Below are 26,955 nucleotides of genomic sequence, written 5' to 3'. Positions count from 1 at the left end.
GAAGGAAGGAAGGAAGGAAGGAAGGAAGGAAGGAAGGAAGGAAGGAAGGAAGGAAGGAGGAAGGAAGGAAGGGAGGGAGGAAGGAAGAAAGGAAAGAAGGAAGGAAATGGAGGTTGGAGAAAGACATGAAGCATCTCTTAAGGAAACAAGCCTCTTTCTTGCTTCATGGCATACCTCCTTGATAAGTCTAGAGATCTTTCCACCATTAGTTTCCTAACAATTTTCTCAGAGCCTGGCCTTTGGGAGAATGACAATAAGATGTGAAAAGAATGAATGGATGAAGGGGTTTTCAGACTTAAACTACTATTCCTCTAAGAACAGAACATCAAGTTAAAGAGTAATACACTAAAGATAATTCCTCAATTACCCCCCCTCCCACTGTGTGTGACTGAGTGAGGACTCGCAGCCATGCCCATCTGCATAGGAAGTATTCAAAGACTTCGTAGATCCCAAATATCCTTACGTTTGGAGGCCTGAGGCTATACTTTTAACTATGTTAAACACTTCACTTAAAATATTATTTCTACACCACCGTGTCTGTTAAATCATAGTTAAAAATAATTGAAGTGACTGTACCTTTAGCACAAAAACAACTGCAATTTTTTTTTAAAATTTTAGGACAGGGTCTACAGGTTCTACAGGGTCTACAGGGTCTCACTCCATAGATCAGACTCATAGGGATCTGCCTGTGTTCAGCCTCCCAAGAACTGGGATTACAACTGCACGCCACCGTGCCCATCTCAGTCACCTTCTCACGGCGCCCCGGGCAGGGCTGGCACTGCAGGCCGGGGATCAAACCCCAGCCCCAGCCTCTGCCTAAGAAGGCACTTTAATCTGCTGAGCTTTTTGGGCGGCCCTACAATTACAATTTTTGATTTTGCAATTTACCAGCACACCGAACCAGCATTCCAATAGAATAACAACAGGTTACACTGGAAAGATCAAGGAAATTCTGTGTCTTCATTAATTTGTAGTGCTACAACAAGATAAACGCCGGAGCTTAAATGCCAAATATTTATTTCTCAGCTCTGGAGAGTGGGCAAACTAAGATTTACCAGCAAATACCCTCTCTGGTGAGAGCTGGTCTCTTGATTCAGATACAGCACCTTTCTTCTATGACTCCATGTGCTGGAAGGAGTCAGACAGTTACCTTGGACCTCTTTTTTGAAAGTACTAATCCTAATTTTGAAGGAAGAGATTTATAGGGTTCTACTTCCTAATATTATCATGTTAGAGGGCAGAGATTCAATATATAAGTTGTGAGACAATACAAACATAAGGAGGGTAGCACACAGACTCTGAGGATAAATTTTTTTAAATATATACTCTATTTTTTAAAGAATACAAAATAGCAATAAGAAAAACAGTAACAGAAACGATTCAAAATTTCACTAAACAAAGTAATAGGAATTCAACAATGGTTGCTGTATTGCACAATGTTATCTGCAAATTAGTTGTTAAAGTTACTAGATATAACCATACAAAATTAGTTTAAAACAAAGCACCAAAAAAGTTATAAGAAATTAAAAAGAACTAAAATAAGAATAATAAGAAAAAGATTAAGCATTAACTTTTCCTTTCAAAAGACCAGCAGAAATTAGCAGTAAAATTATCCAGATTATCTGCATATGTACATAGATATCTCTTGTCCCTTTGTTTCTTTTGTCCTTTTCCTCATTCCTGTTCCAGGTACATTTTTGATATTTAAATTTCCTTTTTTACATCTCAATTATAACCATCAATGTAAATGGACAAATTCTTGAGACAGCTAAAAATCATGTTCAAAAACATGAACACTACAGAGATTTGAGATCTGTACCACTTAAAACTAGAGAATACACCAAAGAAGGTCCAACCCCTAGCCACCCTCCTAGAAATTTCACACTAGCCACCAAATTACCTCAATTCCTATCACTCATGTAGTATGTCTAGTTTATGACCAAAAACTATAAAATTTACTAAAAACAATAAACAATAGTCCTGAAAAATAAAGCAATAAGCAGAACCAGGTGCCAACAGAATATAGATCTTGGAATTGTCAGACAGAAAATTTTGAAATGCCCTGACTACAGGTTGAACATCTTTATCTGAATTGCTTGAGTTGAGAAGTATTTCAGAATTTGGGATTTGGTTTTTTTGGATTTTTCAAATGTTTATATATTCATGATGATATGGGTTGGGGATGAAATCCAAGTCTGAATATAAAAAGTATTTATGTTTCATACATGCCTTATACATACAGCCTGAAATACATTTTTAGTATGTCCATGTTGTGATACCCCCTGTCACATGAGTTCAGATGTGGAATTTTCCACTTGTGGCAGCATCCTTTCAATGATCAAAATGTTTTACTTTTAGAGCATTTCAGAATTAAGATTTCTCAACTTACAATAGATGAAAAGCCCTAATAAAAAGGGCAAACAACACATAAGAACAGATGGGAAATGCGGCAGACATGAAAATTCTAAGAAATACATTAAAGATAATAAAATCCAGATAGCCTCTAACTTGTTCTTTTTAGGAGAGACAGAAGAAACAATCAAATAAGCAAATATGGCACCACCCTTAGCCTTTCTGTGATATGGAGCCCCATTCTTCCAACTAACCTGGCCTCTCACACAAACTATCCTCTCACACAGTTATGAGAGACCCTGAGGTAAGACCCAGTAAATGACCAGCATCAATATGAACATGAGATATTATGTATGTCCCTCTAATGGAAATGCTGGTATTGTAATAGAAGCCAGCCCCAGTCTAAAATGGTCAATTGATCTGAGAAGAGGCAGTTCATGTTGTAAGTCCATTGTCTATTTTGATTCTTGGTTTATCCACATTTTCTGATGATTGAATTTCTTGTAGACAAGGAATATGCTCTCCACTCAATATGCCAGATGCTGTGAAATGCTACGGAGAATCAAAAGTTAGTCAGTGTAAGCCAGTCTTTAAAAATGAGAAAACTGCCTGACTAAAAGTCAATTCACCTTTCATTTAATTTGAAAATAGAGTTGTCTCAGATTAATATTTATCTCCAAGTTATTTTAATTGGCACTAGTGGGAATTGAGGCATGTTGGGTTTGCCTCTTCCTTTAGTTGATTATGACAGAACTGAAGTAGTCATCTAATATTCATTTCCCAGCCCTCTTTACATCCAGCAAGGCCATGTGACTAGCTCTGGCTCGTGGGCAGTAAACAGAAGAGCTACGGATCCCTTTTAAACCAAAGGTAGTACAAAAGATATGAGCCCTTTATGTACTTTCAACTCTGCATGGTGAAGCCTTTGTCCGCTGGATCACTAAGCTTCCCTGAAGAAAGCATCACCCCACCTCCCTCCATGCCCACAGCTCCACTGCATGTGGAACCCAAGCAGGAAAAGCCCTGTTTGACTAAGTCACCAAGACTTCAGAATTTATCTGTTACTCTAGTAGCATTTAGCCAAATGTACGTGATGCAGAAATCCTAAGTCATTAGGGCGCTTGTTTTGCTTACCTTGCTTGAAATAAGAAGGAAACTAAAATGCAGTCTACCTGCTTCATGAATTATTGAGTAGAATTCATTATAGGTCATTTTATGAGTAAAGTTCTTATATGTGGATGGAAAATGTATCCTAGCATTTTGTACCTGAACAGTGCTTACAGAATGCCCTACTGGAGAAAACATAGGTTATAATTATTTTAATATTGGACTAACTCCTACTAATCACAATAGTAAATTCTATCCTAGCTTGACTTGCCTCCAGCTATTTTGCAAATGAAGACATCCTATTCTTCTTTTTTCTGATATATACTCAAACACATTTCCTGCATCATAATGTTCATAACTATATACCAATGAATAATAGACAATGTATTTGTTGTAAACATGTGGTTATTAAAACAATAAACAGTTTTGGACATTTTAAGAAATGCAAAGATGCTGTTCTCCAATTGTTAAAGTGTGGGTCTATGGCAGGAAAAGGAAACTATGTGTGGAGAGGAAAATAATAGACTCGGTGTAGAGTAGACTTGTGAAGAAACTATTACATATTTCTTCAGCTGTAATGCTCTGAATATTACATAAATTTTCATTAATACATTACAATTAAAAGCAAATCTTGTCAAGAAAAATTTTAAGTGATCCCAAACTTAGTTTTATCAGTACACTAAAAGATAAATTATTCCAAAAAGCCAGGCTCCAGGGGTAGGGAGAGTCCATGCTTTTGGGAAGCCGAGCTGGGTAAGCGCTCTTCCCAGAGGCAGTCACTGCTAACTCTGTAAGTCAAAGGAAGAAATATCTGGCTAAGTTCAACCTTGGTCCTGGTGGCTACCAGGACCTTGAAGATCCAGACAAGCAATGTAGTCAACAAGAATGATCCCACATCCATCAGTTCTCGAGTCTTCATTGAAACCTAAACACAGCTGTGGTGAGGAAATTAGATGTGGAGATCATCTTTTCCAAATCTGGCTGTGTGGCCGGCTGCTCAAAAGATATGCCTTTGTTCAGGTCTCTAATGAGCACCATGCCTGGGCAGCTGTGCTGGGAGAGAATGGATGGAGGCTGACTGGGCAGACCCTGGACATCAACATGCCCGGGGAACCCAAGCCCAACAGATCCAAAGGGCTAACAAGGTCGCCTGTCACCAGTGCCAGTTCCCAGGGCAGTTCCTGTGAAACAACCCCGTGTCACAGTCCCTTTGGTCTGTCTAGTTAAAACTCCCATCCAGTCAAGCTCTTTGCCCGTCCTGGAGGCATGACTACTGGCTCAGCCAAGATCAAGTGAAAGAGCAGTGAGCTGCAGATCATTGAGACAGAACTGACCCAGATCAAATCCAACACTGATGCTCTCTTGGGCCACTTGGATCAGATCATTTGAGGAGCTAAAGGCCAACCCAGATAGCAAGAAGAAAGGTGACAACAGTAGTGGCGGTGGCAGTGACAATGGTGGTAGCAGTGGTGCTGGCAGTGGCGGTGGCAGTGGCATTGGTGGTGGCAGTGGTGGCAGCAGCACCAGCATCAGCAGTCCACCCCCACCCCCAGAAGACACACCCAAGTGGCAGGCACCACCCAGGAAGAACCTCAGACTCAAGATGATGGTGATGAGGAGGGGCTGCTGACACATAGCAAGGAACAGCTGGAGCTCTGCCAGCACTCAAATGCAGAGGATGGGGCCTTGAAGTAAGCAGCCTGGCAGGAGCACTGGCCACCAGCAGAAGGGCATCACTGTCCAAGTCCTCGCACCAGGCATCCACCCCCTGGATGCCAGCTTGTAGAGTGTATCAGAGGAAAGCTGGCAGCAGGCACTCCTGGTCCCCATGCATCCCAGGCCAGTGCCACATCTTTTGCAGGTGCAGTTATTGGCTACCCTTCCCCCATGCACCCTCCCAGTCTGCACTGTCCAGGCAGAGGGCAGAACACAGGGGAATCCTCACACTCCGCCTCCCCTCCCCAGGACATTCCTAGTCTTGGGGGTTTTCTATAGGTTTGGAGGGAGGTGGTAAAGGATGGGGACCTTGACAATAAAGAGATTGGATTCAGAAAGTAAATAAATAAATAAATAAATAAATATTCAAGAGTTGATACAATCCTCATTGTCTTCATTAAATAATGCACTCACTTAAAACTAATCTGATTGTCAATGAAGTGATCAAGTCAATTTTTATCTTTGTTCTTTTTCTATTTTCCAGTCTAGTGATGTATAAAAACAAAAGTAAGCAGGGAGTCTACATATTGGGAGAGAAATATTGCAAATCTAGCCAAAATCTAAATTATTGCTATTATTAAAATAACTGCCTCATATATATTATAAGTGACCCATCTAATACACAGAGAGCTTTCAAAATACCTTCAAGTAGTTATAATTTTATAAGTTAGGATTGTCAAGCCATTTGCTTCTCAATAGTTGAATCTTTTAGTTTCATAACAGCTTTTAAAGGTATATAGCAAGCTAAGAACTTTAATGTAAATGTATGAGTCAAAATATTAAAAAGTTCAAAGGCGGGGCCATCGGAATCTATAATTCAGCTGCTCTTAACTATCAGCATTAAATGTAGTCAAGCATTAGTCACAAGGAGGAAGGAAGCATTTCACTTGATATTTCATGTTTGATTTATCCTTGGGTATGGATTCCAGTACTTCCCATGAATCAGGAATAGCAATAGACATTAAAAGGCAAAGTGCTCACACTGACATCCTAGTGATGGGATAATTGAGAAAACAGATGACCACAGACAGGGTGCAGGAAGAAAGACCCATCAGAGGAATTCTGGAAATCCTCAGGAAGAGCGCCATCCCCTGGCTGGGGTAGGTGTAACTAGAAAAAGATGAGTAGGATTAAACCAAGAGAAATACAGCACAGGGGGGAAGGGAGGTAGCTCAATAGAATAAGCTCTTGCATGGCAAGGGCAAGGGCCTGAATTCAATCCCCAGTTCCACCAAATAAAAGAAAACACACACACACACACACACACACACACACACACACACACACTGTAAGAGGCTAAGTTCCCTCCCTGTCACATGGGAGGGGAAAGAGTGGGTTCCTGGGTACCATTAGGGACCTCCTGACCAGGCTGAGAGCTGCGATGTTGTACAGTAGCACTTTCTGCACTGGGCTGTGTCTCCCTATCTTCCTCTCTGCAGTCTGAGAGCCACTAGTGTCCTGTGATCAAGCAACTGGAACTGAGCAAGTGTAAAAGAAGAATGGAATTATAAACTTTATTTTAGTACGTTCAAAAATGCTTTTGCACATCCAGCTCCATTTATGGGCTAGCCTAACAAACAGAGCGACTATAAATTACGAGCCGCTGGAACGTGAGATAGGACCCGAGGCTCACTTGCAGGAGACTTTCATAAGCCATGCTAAGTGGTTCGGCTGGGAGCCTGAAGGTAAAGAGGAGTCAGCGGTGAAGAATGTTAAGTCAGGTGCGGTGTGATCAGATTCCGCGGGCAGCTGTGTTTAGGCTGGTGGAGGCTGGGGCTTGAGGCGAAGACAACAGATAAGCTTTAGAGCAGCTCAGATGATAAAGAACTAGGAAGGCAGAGGCAGGGAGCTTGACGTGGAGAGTGAGGTGACCGGTTACGAAATTAAGGGGCTATATAAAGAGCGGCTTTCTGTGTGGACTAGACGCGTAGGAGGAGGAGAGTGTAGTCACCAGCGCTTACAGCACGGTATTTAGGAAGAAAGAGAAGGACACTTCTGTTTTAACAGTATTGTGTTTGGGTTGACTGCGAAACAGGGAAGGAAAAATGTGTTCAAGGGCATTCAGAGGGCACATTAACAAATAAATAAACCAAACCAGCACCTCGGTGTGCTTCATTTAGTCTTTGTATTCACTGGCAACAGATTAGTAATAATCTGTTAACACCTTACAAGTTCGAAGCATTCAAGTTTAGCTAAATACATCCAGTACATTATTACCTGTAGTGTAATCAGAATCTTGAAATATTTGTAAGTTTCACTTTAAGCATCAATTATCGCCGTACAATATGTTGAAAAGAATCTAAGTTATTGGAAACTGGAGGCTAGTTATATTTTGAATCAAATGTTGAGTGGGATTTTCAAATACTCAGTTGTCTTAAGATGCATTCTAATAATCCGTGATGTGCTACATTAATTAGATTAAATTTTAGTACATTTCTAAAGCAATGTTCTTCTATTTCCTAACGAAATAGATATTTGCTTTCTTATAACCTCTTCCCCTCCATAAAAATAAAATAAAACATCATGTTGCTCTAAAAACCTTTCAAGAAACTAATTTAAATCCATTCCAAAACTATAGATAATGATTGTGGCTTATTGCAAAGGGCGCAAAAAATAATAAAATGGAAAAGAATCACAAGTCTTACACCATCTGTATTTTAGAGTTTTAAGCCCATATCTAAACAAAAATTCTTTATGGGAAATACAGTTTGCTAAATATATTTAATTTTAGTAACAAATAATGAAGTGCTCCTTGGTTTAAAATGGTTCTTTGGGATCTAAATGTTGTCAAATTATATGCATACATCTTACTAATTTCATGCCAAATATCTAGTCCTTTCGTGTCTGTTTCAAAGTTACCATTTGGCTATAAACAACGAGTTGATCTAGGGAGGCAGTTTGGTACTGAAAGTCTACTTTTACCAAAGAAGCAATGTTGTATTTATCAGCAAGGCCCCCAGCTGGTGTCTTTAAGCCTTAGACATGGAGTAACAGCATTGCAGAAGCACAGGCCTAAGGGTCCCAGTGTCATCAGGGCCCCTGGAGCCTAGTGGGACAAAGCGACGAACCACACACTCAGGAAAGGGCTAAAGAGGAGGAAGAAAACTAAGCAGAATGGTGCCGAGAAATAAAAGCAAGGTCTGACACTGTGAGAAAGGTTAAAAAAACATGAAGTGGTGAGAAAAGATGAGGAGTAATTCTGTTTTCTATTTCATTTTTTTTTTCCCGGAACCAGGGATTGAACTCGGGACCTTGTGCTTGCCAGGCAAGCACTTATTCTACTGAGCTATCTCCCAGGCCCCCAATTTCATTTTTACTTTAACCTTCTGGTAACTAGGGAGGGACAGAAAGTCAGAGAGCAGGTGACCGTGCAGCCGAGCATCTTTCTCTTTCCTCTCCCATTCTTCCCCCTTTCAGAGCTGACTCCTTTTAGCTACTGTCAAGTGCCAGTACCTGCATATTCCCTAAATCTATCTGGCTACATCATGTGGAGATAAACGACTACGTACAATGAAAGAACAAACAAACAAAAAAAACCTTCAGATACCAAAAGCTGCCCAGTGAACCTAGTGGATTGTTTCATATAAATAATTATCGTATTTGCCACTGTCTTTCAGAACAGCTGCACACTAGGGCCTTATACTACAAGGAAGAGATCACCAGGACATGAAAAGTCTCCTCATCCTCTGGGATTAGATGTAGGTTTTTCCTTCTTCCTTTCAGAGCTCCAGAGAAGAGAATCACAAGTCAAGAGCTGTGGAAGGAATTGTCTGCATCTCCTGTTTCACTAGCCTGGAGAAACGGTTCCTTTGCGGGAAATTGGGTTTGCAAACAACGAACATCTTTTGTGCTCCTTGTTGGCAAAGCAAATGATTTTAGCTAGAGATTGGCTGAGTGCCACTGTGCACGCAGTTTGTCTTTTCTGCTCTGAAGACTAAGGTAGGAAAAGCTGCAATTGAAGATTTTTTCTTCTTTGTTATCGCTGACTTGACTACATTCTTTTCCTCCTGACACTTCCTCTGCTGAAACTAGCTCTGTGTAATTTGTAGATCACATTTTATAATTTCAAAATATTACAAATGTCAAAAGTAAACTTTTTAAGCTTTTTTTTTAATCCATATTCACTCCACATGATGTGGTTGATGTGTATCTTTTCCCTTCAAAGAAAGAAACCAAACCCAATCTTTGTGCTATCAACACAATGGTAATTGGGGAAGTTATTCAAATTTTATAATGCGAATGGAGGTCTAACAATGATGCACTGTACCACAAGAATAACACCTGCAGAGCATGGAGGATGCCCATAGCAACCATTAAGTTTCTATTGTTTCCTTTAATAGTAATAAACAACAACAACAACAACAAAGCATTGTTTTATTTAAATTTCAATTAATTTTATTAAGAGAAAACTATCTACTATCAATCTGTGTTTAGTACTTCATTCCAGGTCCTCTGGAAACTTGTCCTATGTAAAATGTTATTCAAATAATTTTATGCTACAAATATAATCAGCAATTGGCTTTGGTGTAATAGGCACTTTGAAAGTGACAGGTACCTGCTGACAATCCACAGAGGGGCTGAGGGTGCAAAAAGGATACAAGCTGAGAGCCACAGTGTGAGGAGCGAGAGGTGGACCGGCTCTCCTGGGTCACATTTTCTTCATTCTGAGATAGGGACTGGGACAAATTCTGAGCCATGTTGATCTTGAGCATGCGCTTAACTGTCCTAGCTTGAGCTGGGATGAGAAAACCCATACGTGCCCATGAAAGGAAATCCGGGAGGATGCAAGCTGCCCCTGGGTCAGGAGCACGCCTTTGGGCTGCTCTCCCACACGGGGGAGACACCAGTGTTTCTCCTTTGTGATAGTAAAACAGGTTCTGAAAAGTAAACAGCTGAGTTTATTTTCCAAAAGGCAATGTCCGAACACAAATGTAAATCCAAGCAACAGGCCAACTAGAGGAGGCTTGGGAGGCTGCACAGATCAATTGCTATTGACGTCAAAGGACCCTTCATTTTAGCAACTATCCAGATATCAATAGTAGGCCCTGCTCAAAGGCAATTGTCTTAGTATTTTTAATGAAATTATCATTAAATATTTTGAAAACATAGCATTAATTAAAATAGCTTTTAATTATAAGTTTATTCAGTTTTATTAGATCTTAAAGAAGGCTGGGGATTTAGCTCAGTGGCATAAGTGCCTGCTTGGCTAAGTGCAAGGTCCTGAGCTCAATCCCCTGTACCAAAAACAGAACAAAACATGGAATGGGATAGATCTTAAAGAATTTGGCATTTGAAAAAATACATATTTTCCACTGAAAATTCTAACTGAGCCATCCAGCAATACATATTTCTGAAGCATTCCTGACAGAAAAGCTAACCATTAAAAATTAAATACCCAAGCCTAAGAATGCTTTGTATTGGGATGGCAACAACTTCAGTATCTGGAAATGAGTTTAGAACAAAAAGATGAAATCATATTTAGAGTCAAATTTTATTTCCCAATAGAAAAGAGTAAATTGAAAAAGTCAGTAACATTTTTAAAAAATTAAGTAACAGGATTGGAATAACTTAATTAGTACTGCTCATGAATAAGTGAAAGCTAACATAGACTTACTACTTCATTTATTTGCGAAACGTTTGACCTCTGCATTCAGGTTGATTTATTTTATTTTAAAAAGAATACACATTATTAATAACAGGATATCAAATAGAATAAGAAAATATGGCCCCTTCTGTTGGCTGGCACTTAAACATTATGAGAATTTTGGTTTATTTACTTTAGAGCTTCTTTTTGTGTGTATTTATGATGTATTCATCCACATATCCTCAGGATTTTGTTTTTGGCTTCTTGTTGCTTCCATCTCTTGTTCCCTTAACATTGAAGTACATTTCATAAAATATCTTTTGTTCTAATGATAACATTAACAGCATCTTTGTTAAAGAAAGCTTAGGCATAGTAAAATATATATGATTATAAGAAGGGATTTACGAGATTAGCTTTCATGATGATCCGGATGTTGGATGGTCCCACTGTGGTACCTTTAGATTGGAAAGCCTAGAAACCAGTTGCTGGTCAAGCCAAGAATCTGAAAGCCTCACGAGAGGGACACGGCCCCAGGCCAAGGCTAAAGAATCCGAGGGCCATGGTAAGAACAAAGGCGACACCCACTTAAGAACAGTTGACTGTACCCGTCTTCCCTCTTCCACTCTGTGTTCCATCTAGGCTCCCCACCTATTGGATGATGTTGACCACATTCCAGGCCCAGATAAACTCATTGCTGCTGGAAATACAGCCATAGGCCTACCCAAAAGTGTGCTCAACTGGTTTTCTAGGTGTCTCTCATGCTAGTCCAAGGACAAACAAAAATAACCATCACACTAATGCAAAGCAAATAACCAATTAAAATCACCATTAATTTAGCGATGATAAAAATAAGCCCATTTTGATGTTTATCTTTTTCATCTGCAGTTTGTGGAAATCCGCTCACCCATTCAGATGATTTTTATAGATGCTATTTCATCCCAACCTTACATTATTTGTGCCAGGAATACTGCATTGAGCAAAACTAAGAGGCCTTTCCCTCATGAGAATTATATTCCAGTGAGAGAAATAATAAAATTAGCAAAGAAGAAGCCATACTGTAGTTTGTCAGGTTCTCAGAGGTGCTAGGGACAAAGAAGCAAAGAAAAGAATATGGGTGGAGAAGGGTCATTATAATTTAAACAGAGTGGTAAAGGAGATGCTCACTGAGGTGAAGCTATGTGAGCCAAGACAGGGCGGGGGGTGGGGGATGAAAAGACGGGGACTTGTAGAAGAGCAAATGAGAAGGTCCCTCAGTGATGTAGCTTGTCATTAAATCCTAAGAGGCTGGAACAGAGAGAGCTGGGAGCATGCAATGTGAGACCAGAAGGATCTTCCACTGCGATGGGAGGCCACCGGAGAATAGTGAGGATTGCACATGGTACAGAGGCAATCTATTCTGGAACTCGTGTTAGGAAAACTATCATGGATGTATGATATGGAGGATTCATGGGAAATTGTCACAGTGTTGATGGTCACTTGGACGGGAGAATTCATGGTGACAGTGATACAAGGTGTTGGCATGTCTCTAGCAAATTTGCTTATGTAGAATAGGAGAGAAAGTGAAAAGTTAAAAGTGAGTCCATGTTTTATATGAGAGGATGTCATTACCTTTAGTGACTTAAAGAGGACTCAACAAGAAGTAGTGTCCTGGGGAAAAAAAGGAATGACGGTGAGACATTTTACCTTTACAACTATGTGTGAATCTACAGTTGAGGGGTGGGAGTGGTCTCATTTGGAGCTCAATCGTTAGAAGATGTCTTTTTCTTTTCTTTTCTTTTTGTGGTACTGGGGATTGAACTCAGGTCCTTGTGCCTGCCAAGCAGGTGCTTATGCCACTGAGCTATATCCCCGGCCCAAGATATCAAAATATTTATAATGTTTAATGCCATGTAATACAATCAGAAGGGATGGAAGTGGAGGAGGTTGGCACTGGGCCAGAGAAAGGAGAATTTTATAAGAATGACAGTCTTTCATAATATACTCAAAAATAAAAATTCTTATGATTTTTTATTTATTTATTTATTTTGTACTGGGGATGAACTCAGGACCTTGAGCTTACCAGGCAGGTGCTTATGCCACTGAGCTATCTCCCCAGCCAATGAAATTTAACATTTAAAATTGAGTAAACTTCTCAGAAAATGACCGACTTGTAAAATATAGTAGTGACACCCAAATTTAATATTCTGATTTCTGGACATGCATAAAATGAATTGAGACATACATCTAATAAAAATTTAAACTTCAGTGTGTTATCGTGTAGTATTATACATTTGATACGACTTGACAATAATATAAAATGCTTGGGAACACTACTGAAGTAATAGAATTAGCAGACAACTAAGGGAGATTTTTTTAATTTAAATTTTATTTTATTTATTCTACTCCATTTTCTGTTCTGAGATTGCATCCCAGGCCTTCACCCTGAACGACAGCCCCAACCTGTATTTTTCTCCCGGCAAGGTCTCACAAAGTCTTAACTTCTCAATTGGGATAGAACTCCCAGTTTCCTGCCTCTGCCTCCCAGAGTTCAGGGTTAAAGAGGTGCACTGCCACACTGGACTGGGACTTTTTGTCCCATAAGTAACTACTGTGAATCATTTTGAAAAGGGAGGTCATCTCGGTGTTGGGGTGTGTGTCTACAAAGACTACTAAATGAACAAGTTCTTGGAGCCAGCTGGGGTGGCTCTGTAAGGCTGGCCCTTGGGTTTATCTCTGGCAAGTCAACCTGAAGCCCAGGGACTCTGGGGTCAGGCTCCTCACACACCCCTGGGCCACCTGTGCCCTGAGAAAGTGCTGCGGAGTCGCACAGGGCCACAGCCACCACGGCCAGAGGAATGTCGGTGGGTGAACAGCACAACAAAAGGAATTCAGACGATTGCCCCTGATTCCTTTGTTCTGTTTTCCTGTAGTCATTTCATCGGAGTGCGACCCTCTGGGGTTTCTGCATTTGTCCTCTGAGGAGAGGGCCAGCGCGGCACAGTCTGGAGGCTGCTGTAAAGCCCTGCGTGTGGCACTGTGATCATTTCTCCTCGTTTATTTTTGCTGAAGCTCCGTACCTTTGATTAGGCCTGGCGCAGCACGTTAGGCACCACTGGTACACATCAAAGCAAATCGGCTCTCCTAGATCAAAATAGACGGAAGGTTTGGAAGCGGCCCAGCACTGTGCGAACGCTAAGAACAAACCTCAGCAGGAGGCGATTGCTTTTGGACAAGAGTCAGGAAATAACCAAATGGATTTCCTCTCCTTCTTCCTTCATTAGCAGGATGGCAAATGCTTCCATCCTGTCAGCAGAGAAGTCTTTTTTGGATTTTTAGCCAAAAACCGGCTTGCGGGTAAAACCCAAAATGGAAAACTTAAACAACTCTCCTAAATGATTAAACCTCATAATAAAGATAAACATAATGTATATTTGATAAGAGGAATATGTACCCTAACTTTTCTTCTGTGTGTATGTAATTGCTGATAGAGCCAAATTTGTTTGAAGATTGTGGATTTACTTTATCTCCACTTCATGATCTCAGAAAAATTAAAAAGAACACCTAGAAATGTCAAACCAGTAGGAGAGAGTGAAAAAATTACACAGATAGATATATTTTGGGGGAGTTTTGGCCAAAGACATTTTGGAGGTGGTTGATTTTTATATAATCTATATTCAGAGATGAGTACTTGATTTAAAATACTCAGTGAATATTTGGATAAACTACTTTAGATAACTATTTCAAAATCATATCTAATTTAAGTAAATTTATTAAATGAAATATACACCATCAATTTAAAAATAAATCTGGGAAAGGGACAAGTCTGATTATCAGAGCAAAACAACCAATAACCTGTAATTCTGTTTTTCCTTTTTTAACAAAGAGATTTCTAAGTGTGGAAAGATTGACAAACTCCTTCACTCTGTACAGTAGTTCTGTGACTACATAATTGATCCCTGCTCCTGATGAAGCAAATGAGACTCTCAGAATAAGTTAAAATGTGACCATGATCAGGCACTGCCACCCTTCTCTGTAAAGTGTCAGATAATAGTAGATACTTTAGGCTTTGTGACTTGTACCATCATTATTACATCTACATCAGTTTTTAATCTACTAGCACACACTGCCACTGTAGAATGAAAACCATAGGGCCATCCACAAAGCTCAGCAGAGTAAAGCACCTGCAAGCAGGCACGGGGGGATGGAGGGAGGCTCGATCCCCCAGCCTACCATGCTGGCCCCACTCCCTGGGGGCACACTGAGATGGCCATTGAGACTGGGAATGGTGATGTGTGCCTGTAATCCCAGTTCTTGGGAGGCCGTAAACAAGAGGATCACTATGAGTCTGCTCTAGTAGTGAGACCGTGAAAATCCTGTAGACCCTTCCCTAAAATACAAAAAAAAGAAAACCGTAGTCCACACATCAAAGAGAATAAACTTGACTGTATTCCAATCAAACTTTATGTATGGGCACTTTAAATTTCATATCATTTTTATGTTACAAAATATTCTTCTTTTTCTTTCGCTTTTTTCCCAGCTATTTAAAAATGCAAAACTCATTCTCAGCTCAAAGAGGATAACAAAGGACGTAATAAGTTGGACTTGGCCTACAGTTGGTAGTTGACCAGGCTTTGATATAAGGGCTAAGGTTAGGAATTGAATCTAGATCTTCTACAACAACTACAAATCTTTCCATCATACTATGGGGATATGTTTCAAAACTGAGAAGAGACCTTACTTGGAGACTTGAAATCTGGAGAGTTTTACCACTGTTCCTACTTTTGAAATTAAGTATAGGGCTCAAGCATATTAAGCTTCAACATCCAGAGAGAAAAAGTAATCACCAGCAACAGAGTAATTACCAAAGAGAAAGCCAATAGCAAGCCCAGCGAACACTTTATTGTCAGCTAGAGGGTTTGGCTAAAAGTAAATTTCATACTCATTAAAAAATGAACATTGCTTTAATGCCACTTCAGAGGCTGGTAAATGGTAGTTGGCTCTAAGCAATTCAGGAAGCTGCCCCATCGCGTCCAGGCTGACACGCACTGTATACAAATCCTTCAGTAGGCAGGAGAAGGGGAAACAAGCCTGTAATGAAAAGGTTAGGCATCCCCCGAAATTGTCCAGATTGGGAATTCTGCCCATACGAAGAGCAGTTGGCATGAATGAAAAAGGAGAGACCATACATGAATTCTGCTGAAAAGAAAGCGTGTGGGCCTCCTAAAATACTCCCCTACAGAGGGCAAGTTTGGAGAATTGCACCTGCCTACGATTAAAAACAAACTCCTATCTAGGTACATTTCATCATTTTTATATTTGTTTTCCTCCTCCTATGCCATGATTTATTACCTCCCTTCTGAAGCGTGAAGTTGAAATCTGTCTCCTTAAGTCCCTCTTTCCTGAGTGATTTTGCTAGGAAAGAGTTGTTCAGGAGAGCTTAGCAATTGCTGGTGTGCCGCGGAATAAAACTGTCAGTGTGATTTAAAAATACATATTGCAGAAAATAAGAAAAGACATTTTTTGCTGGTTTTTTAAAAGTATCTTGTCATTTTGTCTTCTGGGAAAACAAAGGCAGTGAGAGGGAGTTCAAAATAGTAAGAAAAAAAGAGTGTTAGCTTTTGTGACCTCAAAATCCTATCAGTGTGCCATAGGAGCTCCAAGTGTCCAAGGGTCTCAGGTCTGAGATAACAGGAGCTAACTACCTAGGTGATAGAGGGCTTCAGAATTATGTCCGGAAGAAGAAACTTACTAATTATGGAAAGAAATGGGTGATTCAGCACACACATGTACAAAGGCAGACTTTTTGAAATACTTTGGGTTTTCAAATCTTGAATGCAAGGGCTTAATCATCTTTATACTCCGCCTTTCCTTTTGTTCTGATTCATTCTATCATTTCATGAATTAACCTAAAATATAGAAATTAGCCCCAAAGCTAGTGTTACTTATATTTATTTATTTCAGTTTTATATTTACCTAAAAGCTATATTTGAGGAAATTATACAGCAATGGGGGTTTGTATATGCACATCTAGGAGCTTATGGGACACTCTTTCACCAAAATAACATTAATATATCTTGGCTCATAATGAATATTTTGCTCTGCATGATTCTTTGAAAGAAAAATGCATTTTCACACACCATTATGAGTGGATAAGAAGAAATGAGATCAGAAGACAGATGATTTTGCCTTTGACATTTAGATCGGTGATATATGAGACGGACACATGCATATATGCATTTATAGATTTTGAAGTACACCACTTAGACTTATAGACAGATATTAGGGGATTCTATCAACCTCTTTTTTTAATGAAACACATAAAACATATGCTGTGGCAAATAGGAAAAAGCCTGAGGACATCCATTTAGGATTTGATTTAAAATATCTTTTTAATCTTATTTATATTATAAAATGGTAATAATAAAAAATAAATTTAAAACTTCAGGAAAATACTGTTATATTTTATTAAACTCCCAAGTATTTATGATATTTATAGTGAAATTTGAACTTGACTTGTTTTGTACGTCAGGTTTAAGTTTTAAATGGTTTGACATAGAATTTAACACAAGCTTTGCTGAGATTATTTTCAGCAAATTCTTGGTATTCACTACCCAAGACATATTTCTATGTAAGTAATGTATATTTTAAAACATCTTTAAATAGTTCAACTATTTACAATAGTGAATTTCTTAAGTAATCTAGAAGCTTTTACTTTTCTTAAATTATCATCTAGATTATTGAAATTTTTTGAACAAATATATTTGGTTTTTCAAAACCCAGAGGAACTTTTTCACACTGGTTTGCTGTCTCAGGTCTGGACAGTCCCCAAATCCTCATTGTTCAGAGGGTGACTGGACCAAGGGAGTGTTATGCTCACTAGTGGACTCCTCACTGGTGATGCCACAGCTAACTATGACGCTAGGAACCAAGGTCCTGGCCACTGGGGAGTGACCCAGAAGGGTGAGTCTCTCTCCTGGCTGGTCCCTTCTCTGTTTCTTGGTGGCCATGACATGGGCAGCTTCCCTTCACTTCCAGTCCTTCCAACGAGCTGTTCTGTGTCTGAGCCTGTTAACCACGGACTACAGTTGCTCAAACTGTGAGCCAAAATAAACTTCCTTCTTCAAGCTGTGGGAGATGGATATTGTGACTGAGACACTTTGCATTCATTTCTATATCTTTACTGGGTTTGCTAGAGTGGTCAACTGGCAACTGGGTCACAAGCCACTAAAAGGCACACTCAGTAGATGAACATAAGTGCACAATTTATGTAAAAATAAGGACTCAGAGCCCCTTCAGGAATGCATCCTCTTGTGGCTTCCCTCCTCCCATCTCCTGCCCTTCTAGAGGACATATTTTGGCCAAAGTGACACATATTTTGAGAATTTGGTCCATATCAAACTGTTGTCCCTGAGCAGGAATGGACAACTGCAGGCTCTGCTGCTGGTTCAGATAGGCAGCGCTCAACCATTCCCTAGGCCATGATCTGTTATCATAGTGGCCAGGAATAGTGGAAGTAACTCATGATCTTCCTCATTGTGGGACTTCTCAGGTGAGCCTTTAACAGGTCTGCGAGAAGATTCAAAGAAACAGGGAGGTCAGCAGACTAAAGCTCCTGCTTAGGCAGAGCGCAGTGGCTGGGCTTCGATTCCTGTGTGCTGTGCCAGCCCCACCCTCAGGGTCCACTGAGACAGTGATTGAGACCAGGCATGGTGATGTGCACCTGTAATCCCAGTGCTTGGGAGCTGAAAACAGGAGGATCATGATGAGTCTGATCTATGTAGTGAGACCCTATAGACCCTGCACTAAATGCAAAAGAAAAAAGAAAGAAAAGAAACAGGGAAGAACCTGAATGTGCTTACCTAGTCCAGACCAGGGTTTCAACTGTAGCCCAAACTTCCACTCAGAAGGACCAGCTATGGGTCACATAACACCCTTCTGGTGTTCTTAGATGAACTCAGAACTTTGAAGGTCTAGACAGTGTCTAAAAAGGGTCTCTAAAAGAATGTGCCACCAGAGAACATTAGTTGATGAAAAGATATTCTGTGTCCACATCCCATGCATGTGGTCCTCTCCTACCAGCCATGAAATCTCACACTGACCCCACCTGACCACACTCTTAATGAGGAAATCTATCATCACTTATTTTTTAACTTTCTCACCTGATTTCCTGAGCATGTGACAATTGTATAAACAGAAAAACAATGTGTGAGCTGAAAAGTAAAACTCAATAGAACAAAGATGGAATAGTCTTACAGGTAGATCAATAAGAGTCAAAAAACACTTTTCAATATATCAAGAGATTTTTGCCCTGCTGGTCCTGCCCCCAGGGTGCACCGAGAAGGCAATTGAGACTGGGTGTGGTGGCATGCACCTGTAATCCCAGCTCTTGGGAGGCTGTAAGCAAGAGGATCACTACAAGTCTGATCTAGTAGTGAGACCCTGAACACCCTGTAGACCTTCCCTAAAAAAATAGAAAAAAAAGAGATTTTTGTTTGCTGATACAATAAATACTGTAATTTTTATGATTCATTCAATAATGAAAAATTTTTAAAAATATTTCTTAGCTAGGTGTGGTGGTACACACCTGTAATCCCAATACTCAGGAGGTTGAGGCAGGAGAGTCACTGTGAGTTCAAGACCAGTGTGGGCTACATCATGAGTTCAAGGCAAGCATGAACTGTGGAGTCAGACCCTGTCTCGAAACATTTTTTTCTCAAATGTATTATATCTCTTGCCTATATTTTACATTAATCCAAGATTTTTGGTAGAATTTACTTTTGACCTCAGTTAACATGTTACATTCATCTTTGAACATCAATAATGTATGTTTTGCATGAGATAAAATTTAGATCAATTGGAGTTCCAGTTTCATAAATGTATCTTTTATGCTTTCAAAATAACCATATATATATATATATATATAACTTATTAAAATAGTTCTCATTCTTAAGTATTCTGAAAGTCTAAATATTCTAATTGCAGGAAATCTAAGGTTACTTTGAAGTCATTTGACTGTAGATACAATTCTCTGAACCAAGGACAGTTTGCAGGAATCACAAAGCTGACACCTTAAGATGATGGCTTGTCATGTCTGGATACACATCACGAACACCATTGCAAATAGTTGAAAAACCCAAGACTACAAGGCTTTCCATTCTAGGTATTTGGTTATACAAATACGATCATGGCCTGCCAATTTAAGCAGTAGTACTTAATAAAAGAGAAAGTGAATTAAAAGTGAGTTGTATTGATGTGATTAACCTAATTTAAATTTCAAAGCTTCAATATTTTAATAGGCTTAGTCTTTTGTGAGTCACATGTGTAATTGCCTTTCCTCATTCTTTTGATTTAATGTCAGAAAAATCTGAAAAGTCTTGGTAGAAAAATATATGGTGGGAAAAAACTCATCGGAGTGAGAATAACTTATCAAAGTCCTGTTGTTGCATCATGTATAGCCATGTGCCAACAGAAACTTTCAGAACCTCACTGTTGTGATCAGAAACAAATATATTGCTTTCTTCATATATGATGGGACAAGAAAATATTTACCTAGTTAGTTTATAACTCTAACAATTTGTATCAAAATTGAGTCAGGAAAAAGAAAAAACTTTCAACATGTAAATCCAAGGATGAAGGCTGACTCCCACACAATTTATTTTCTTAAGCACTGAACGTGCTTAAATTACAAAGAATAGGCAAAATCCAATTACTCTGTAAGTACTCTTTGAAAGCACTTTTAAATAGTTTACCATTATCAGATTCAAATGTTCTCAAAAAAATGCACATGAGACTCACGGGAAAGTAACTTTAAAATATGTATTTCATCAAAGATAGATTATGCAAATCAATGAATAATAAACTCATCAACAATCTACTCTAGTTTGATGACCTCTCAAATTCAAAGACTAGTAAAAGAAATGCTTCTTAAGGAATATTCTGAAAATTTACTCCTATATGTGTACAAGTCTACATCATATATACATGCATATATCATAATTAATATAGATACGCATATGTACACACATATGCAGATATCATATACGTGTCACATACATCAGGTCTCCACTTGGAACAAAGGCCAGTGATATGATTTCAGAAATTCTTTTTTTTTTTTTTTATTTCAGAAATTCTTATTCTCCTCAGATATCAGCAGGCTGTGCTTATGCCAAAGGCCAAGCAAATGCACTTTTTTTTTTTTTTTCAGTACTGGGGATTGAACTCAGCACCCTGCACTTGCAAGGCAAGTGCTTATTCTACTAAGCTATCTCTCCAGCCCCAGCATATGCACTATTATCTCCCAATTAGGGATGATCACCATGGGCAGAGCCTTCAGTTATTCTCCCGTGGATCTTCCCAAGGTTTAGATTGGTCCACAATAATTTGGGAGATTTTGTGGCTAACTCCATTGAAAAATCCAAAAACAATCATGGGTTCTGAGGGCCAGGAAGTGAATGGTAGTAAGGGAACAAGATTACACAGGGCTGTAGTACCTGGAACTACAGTGTAAATATTAGCCATGGCCATCCTGTCTTTCTGATCCTTTCCATTGGTGGGCATATCCTGCAACTTTTTACTTGTCAAGTTGATATAGTCTGTGAATAGTGAATAATTCTTCAGTATCTTTGTTCATTTCCCTTTTTTGTTAAACATACTACTGTAGGGAAATCATTGCCAATAAAGGTGTACCACTGTGGTATTCAACATTTCCTGTACATTAAGATTCCCTTGCAGAGCTCTTCAAAATACAAATACTCAAGCCTCAATTCCAGAGATTTTGCTTTGATTAGTTTGAAGTTGGCCTGGGTATTGGGATGTTTTTAATCTCTGCAAATTGCTCTAATATGCAGTTAAGATCAAGCATCACTCTCCTACAGAGAAAAAATTCTAGGCTGAAAGTCAGTGGAACTTTAAAAAAATATGATTACGTCAACATGATTCATGTTCAGATTGTGAAAGAGAAAGATGCTGCTGCTCTAGGAGTAAGAGCCAGTCAAGTCACCTTAATTCAGACTTGCAGCTTTGTTCACTGTTTCAGTTTCCATGTTATTAATTTTCTGTTTCATAAACCTGACAAACATAATTGTTAATTACATACCATACGCTCCACCCTCACAGTAAATGGTTCCTCTCAGAACTCTCATCTGATGCAGAGCTACAGTGCACTGCCCCACGATATTAAATTTCAATTTAATTATCTTTATTACGGCATCCCCTCCTTGGAGGAAATGATTAACTCTAAGATGGACTTATAATAGAAGAAAAGGGTACTGCAAAAAGCCTTGTGCTAAGCCCTGCACTGCTATCCAGGCTACAGTTTCAGGCACAGGGCTGAGAATAAAATGAACAAGAAAAGAGATTTTCATTTCCAAATTTCCCTGTGATATGGTCCTTCCGAGGTCCCTACTGGTACACACAAAGTGAATGGCACAAGAACTGTCACTTCAGTGCATGACCTGCATGTGTGCATGCGTGGATATGTGCAAGCATGTGCAAGCATGCAGCCACACTTGCATTAAAGTTAAAGATGATTCTCAATTAGCACAGAAGAGAAGCCCATGGGCAGAACATATCAATTCCTTTATGATTAATCTTTTCAAAAATAAACTTTTTATTAAGCACCATATATGTAAAAAGGAAAAAAAGCCAGAAGTGGTTCAAACATTACACAAGGTGACTTGCAATCAGATTCTCTTTTATATTAATTTAGAAATTAGATCTGAACATTTGCAAGCTTCCCAGATGCAACTGTTTCTCTCAACACTAAGGGTCACAAATCCCATGCAGCTGTAGGATGTTAGATGACTGAGAAGAAAGGAACTAAAAAATGGGAAAACAGGATTTTAAGACTCCATAATATTGAAGCAAAACAGTAAAATGAATGTTATTACCACTTAGTAAACATCTTGATGATAGGTATTTAAATAAAGAACTCTGGGATCAACTGCTTTCAGTAGACAAGTACTATTTCAATTATCTCTCCCTGCTCCTACTGTGACTCTTTTTAAATGTGTTAGAAAATTCAAGAACAGTGAAACTGACTTGTTCAAGATTCAAACATTAGTTTGGATAGAAGCACAGACAATATCAGGGACACTTGAAATATAGTCATGTATCACCTAACAGTTGGGACATTTTCTGAGAAATACATTGTTATGTGACAGTGTTTATGCAAATACCATGGATTATACTTACACAAACCTAGATGGCCCAGGTCACTCCCTCCAGATGATCTATCAAGGAATATTGCTGGTTATAGAACAATGGAGATATTCTTTCATTGTAAGTAGAAGATGATGCTCTAAAACAGTGACAAACATATAGGACAAATGCATACACCAATAATACAGCTGCTTATTGTCATTATAAAGTACTATTTGCTGCACATGGTTGTAGATAATATATTTCTATAGGACAGGCAGTGCAGGTTTATTTACACTAGCATTACCACAAAGATATGAGTAAAGTCTTATATTACAATGTAACAATAGCTAAGTCATCAGGTGATAGGAATGTTTTGACCTCATCATAATTTTATGGGACCACCATTGTAAATATGGTCAGTTGACTAAAATATTATATAGCATCTGAATATATAAATGAATTAGCTATAAAAGTATAGACCTCATTCCAAGTTGGGTCTAAATTTAATTCACAATAGAGTATTGATATGTTTGCTTTTGTATAAAAATTGTAGTTATAAGTTCTAACTAAGAAGCATCCATGTACTTCCTCACAGGAAGACATTTAAAGTGGACAGTCAAAAGGAAGAATATTTTATGGGTGTACTATGTGCCTGTTATTTACATTACCCTGCTATTATATAGATTTAAAATGTCCCTTCAAGGTCTCATATGTTCAAAGCTGCGGTTTTTAAAGGTGATTGGATCACGGAGGCATTATGCTCATCATCCTTGGATGATCCACTCAAGGATCCATAGCTAACTGCACTGGTAGGAGAGAAGGCCTGATTGGCAGAGGTGAGCCCAAGGGGTGTGGTTCTGACGGGGCTCTCTCCCTCCCTGGCTCCTCCTTTCCACTCTGCTTCCTGGTGGGCTCATGATGTCAGCAGCTCTCCTTCCTCAATGCCACTCCTGCCTTGCAGCTGACCTTAGACCAAGTTTCTCCAAAACTCAATGAGCCAAGTTAAGTCTTCTATCTTTTAAATTGTAATTGTTGAGTATTTTGTCACAGAGAATTTTTTTTTAATGTGACTAGTACAAATACTATACAAATACTCCAGCCGTGACTTCAGGATGAGAGACCCACATTTAGGATATAAATTAGGATATATTACTCAAATATCTGTAATATTTGGCGGGAAGGCCACTTCCTCCTCTCTTTGAGATGAACAACACAGGTTGTTCTCTAGAATTATAAGATATATGAAGCCAAAGGTGAGAGGAAGAGGCTTCCTGGTGTCATTGTAATTCTGCTTTTCATAAAATTCATGTATCTGCTGGGAAGTGTTTGTGTTAATGTGGTCTGCCTTCTCTATCAATGGCAGATGAATGAGAGATTGGTGCAAACTGCATACAGATGAACAGAGTTCAACCACATTTCTCCTTGAATTAGAAAGTAACAACCATTACAAAATGGCAGCCTTGGCCGAATTATAAGATCTGCAAACTTCTTTTACCCTCAGTGGGAATTTTGTGCAAAAGTTTGTGTTGCCTGTGGATGTTTGTGATTTACTCATTAATTATGAACAACTAGCAGCAGGATCTCACAGTCTAATACATGGATTTATTTTCTCTCTGAATAAAGTCTTAATATGGTTTTACTGAGTGTATTGATCAGGGCTCAATTGAGAAAAGAGACAACTTTAGGAATTTTGAATAGTTCAAACAATACGGGTATTGTTTATTCATCAATGCAAGAGTGATGGGGGTAAAAATAAAGGGTTTGGTCCATAACAGCAAGATGATACATGCTCTCCACTAATAGGAAGAAGCAAACAAAATATGCTACCTGAGAGCACATAATCTTGGTTACTGCATCTGTGTTGAAGCAGTAAAGGAAGGCTGATGGCTGACTTAGGACCAAGAACAGTACTGGAAGATGAGATTTCTTGAGAATAGCTTATGATAATTCACTGTCACTAGAAGATGGCTTTTTATGTCAGCTTGATAACATCCAAGAAATAAAGACAGATCAAAGTGATACAATCACAGCATTCCCACTCTACACTGAGATAATATCACCTATACCATGAAAAAGCAACGAATTAAAGAAGTCTGAAAACAGGCAAGAGTACTTAATACCTCTGAGTCAGCATTATAAAGCTATTATTTTAATTTTGTGATACTTTGAATACAATGACAAGTACTGAATAACTAAAGCAGGATATTAATTAAGCAGGAGTAATTTGTTGGGACACATGTTACATTTTTTTCCATTTATCAACTTTAGAGAAAGTAAGTGCTATGGCTTGTATCTAGATGTCTACCTAAAGCTTCATTGATGAGGAGTTTCAAAGATGGCTAGATTACTTTCTATGAATGTGAGTTAAGGGTGTGATACTGGATTAAAGGTATGGATGATAGAAGCCCCGCCCTGGGTATGATGGCACCAATCAATAGGTTTTTAGCCTGGATGGAATGTGAAGGGAAAGAAAGAACTCAAGCTTGATGCTGTTGCTTGCTTTTTGATGACTCCTGCCTGCTTGGCAGGGGCTGTTTGTCCTCCGCCATGCCCCTATGCTATGTCACCTTGCCTTGGAGCCAGCTAACAAAGGACTGAAACCCCTACAAACAATAAACTTTTCCTCCTTCAACTTGTACATGTCAGGTATGTTGTCCCGGCAACAAGAAAAGTTGATTAAGTTAATGAGGAAAAATAAACTTTTCCAAAGCAAGTTAGCAACCAATAGAACCTGTATGACAAATATAAATTCTCCCCAAAGGACATAATTATAGAAAATACATGTTTTAGGAGGAAGAATAAAGTCCAAATATCACAATAGCTTTATTTCACATTCACATGCTTTGCCAAATATTGGCAGACAGTTTTAAACAAATACTTTGGAATTTCTCCTCTTCTTTTATTTCTAATAGTTTATTGTTCTTCAATATAAGAGCCTGCCTGTTCCCTTTTTCTTTACTATAGCTCTTCTAAACCCTAGAGATGACTTCTCTTGGGAAGAGAAAGTGGAGTAAATTCCTGAGCAGAAGGAAAGGTGACCTCCAGGCACAACACCCACCTCTACCCAGCCCACGTGTTTCAGAGTGTGGAGCCTGGAATGCATCTCACAGAGCTTAGTAATTGCAAGTCACCATCCTTGAGGTGACAGCCTATGGTGGGGAACCATGATGTGGAAAGGAAGAAGGAACTGTGTGACAGGAAGAAGCTACTAGGGACACGTGCCCTATTGGGTGAGCATTAGTAGTCTTCTTGTAACACTAGGACCACCTCTAATGAACAGGCAGGGAACAGTTTGTTCAAAACACCAGGGTCACAAAAAGGAAGGAGCGATGTCAAAAATCCTGTGATGTAACTGCACACACCATGCTTATTTAACATGTTTTCATCTTTCTTAAAATATACACACTGTATTATGTGATTCCCAGAGAGTGCGGTAGCAAACACAACTCTTATCCATGATTACATTTTAAATCATCAGAAAATTGCATCTCTAATTTCGAAATCAAGTTAAAATTCTTCTGATTGAAAAGAAAAAAGAAAGAAATCCACACTCATGCAGACTGACAGTTTCTATTGTACAAGTGAAGGAGGGGACCTAGAAAAAGCTGGCAAGTCAAGTCACTTACTTCATCTGTTGAAGGTGTAACTATTTTTGATTCTATAAACTGTCCCCAAATTTAAATGTAATGTGATTAAATTCCCTTTCTCCATAGGCTTTTGAAACTGTGTACACTCAGAAAACCCACTAGGTGTGTCAAAGGGATATATCAGCCATTCAGCTAGCTGGGGACAACCCACTTTGATCTCCCAGCTAGCTGGCTGTGACATGGTGTCCCAACAGAGCAGAAAACACAACACTGGGAGCTCTTTTAACTAAAGTGCACACAAGGAAAAATTTATGAGGTTTGTATGAAGTGGTGTGTCTTAGCTCTGAATAGAGGAAAAGAAGTAAAAAGGGAAAGGGGACACAGTGTGGGGACATAAAGGTGCAGTTGGACCTAGTGTGATTGTTACCATCTTATCACACATGTGTGTAGAGTGGCCTCCAAGTGTAAGACTGTCTTAATACAGCACAG

At 39.1% G+C, this 26,955-nt stretch overlaps 1 pseudogene; it reads left to right on the top strand.

Moving 5' to 3' along the window:
• The first annotated feature begins 3,265 nt into the window (after positions 1-3,265).
• Positions 3,266-5,154, top strand: LOC101581965 (annotated as a pseudogene).
• The last annotated feature ends 21,801 nt before the right edge of the window (positions 5,155-26,955 follow it).

The sequence above is a fragment of the Octodon degus genome, unplaced genomic scaffold (genome assembly GCF_000260255.1).
Source record: "Octodon degus isolate 3935 unplaced genomic scaffold, OctDeg1.0 scaffold00119, whole genome shotgun sequence".
Classification (NCBI taxonomy): domain Eukaryota; kingdom Metazoa; phylum Chordata; class Mammalia; order Rodentia; family Octodontidae; genus Octodon; species Octodon degus.
The sequence above is the reverse complement of the archived record's forward strand: the minus strand, read 5'-3'. Positions and strand labels throughout refer to the sequence as shown.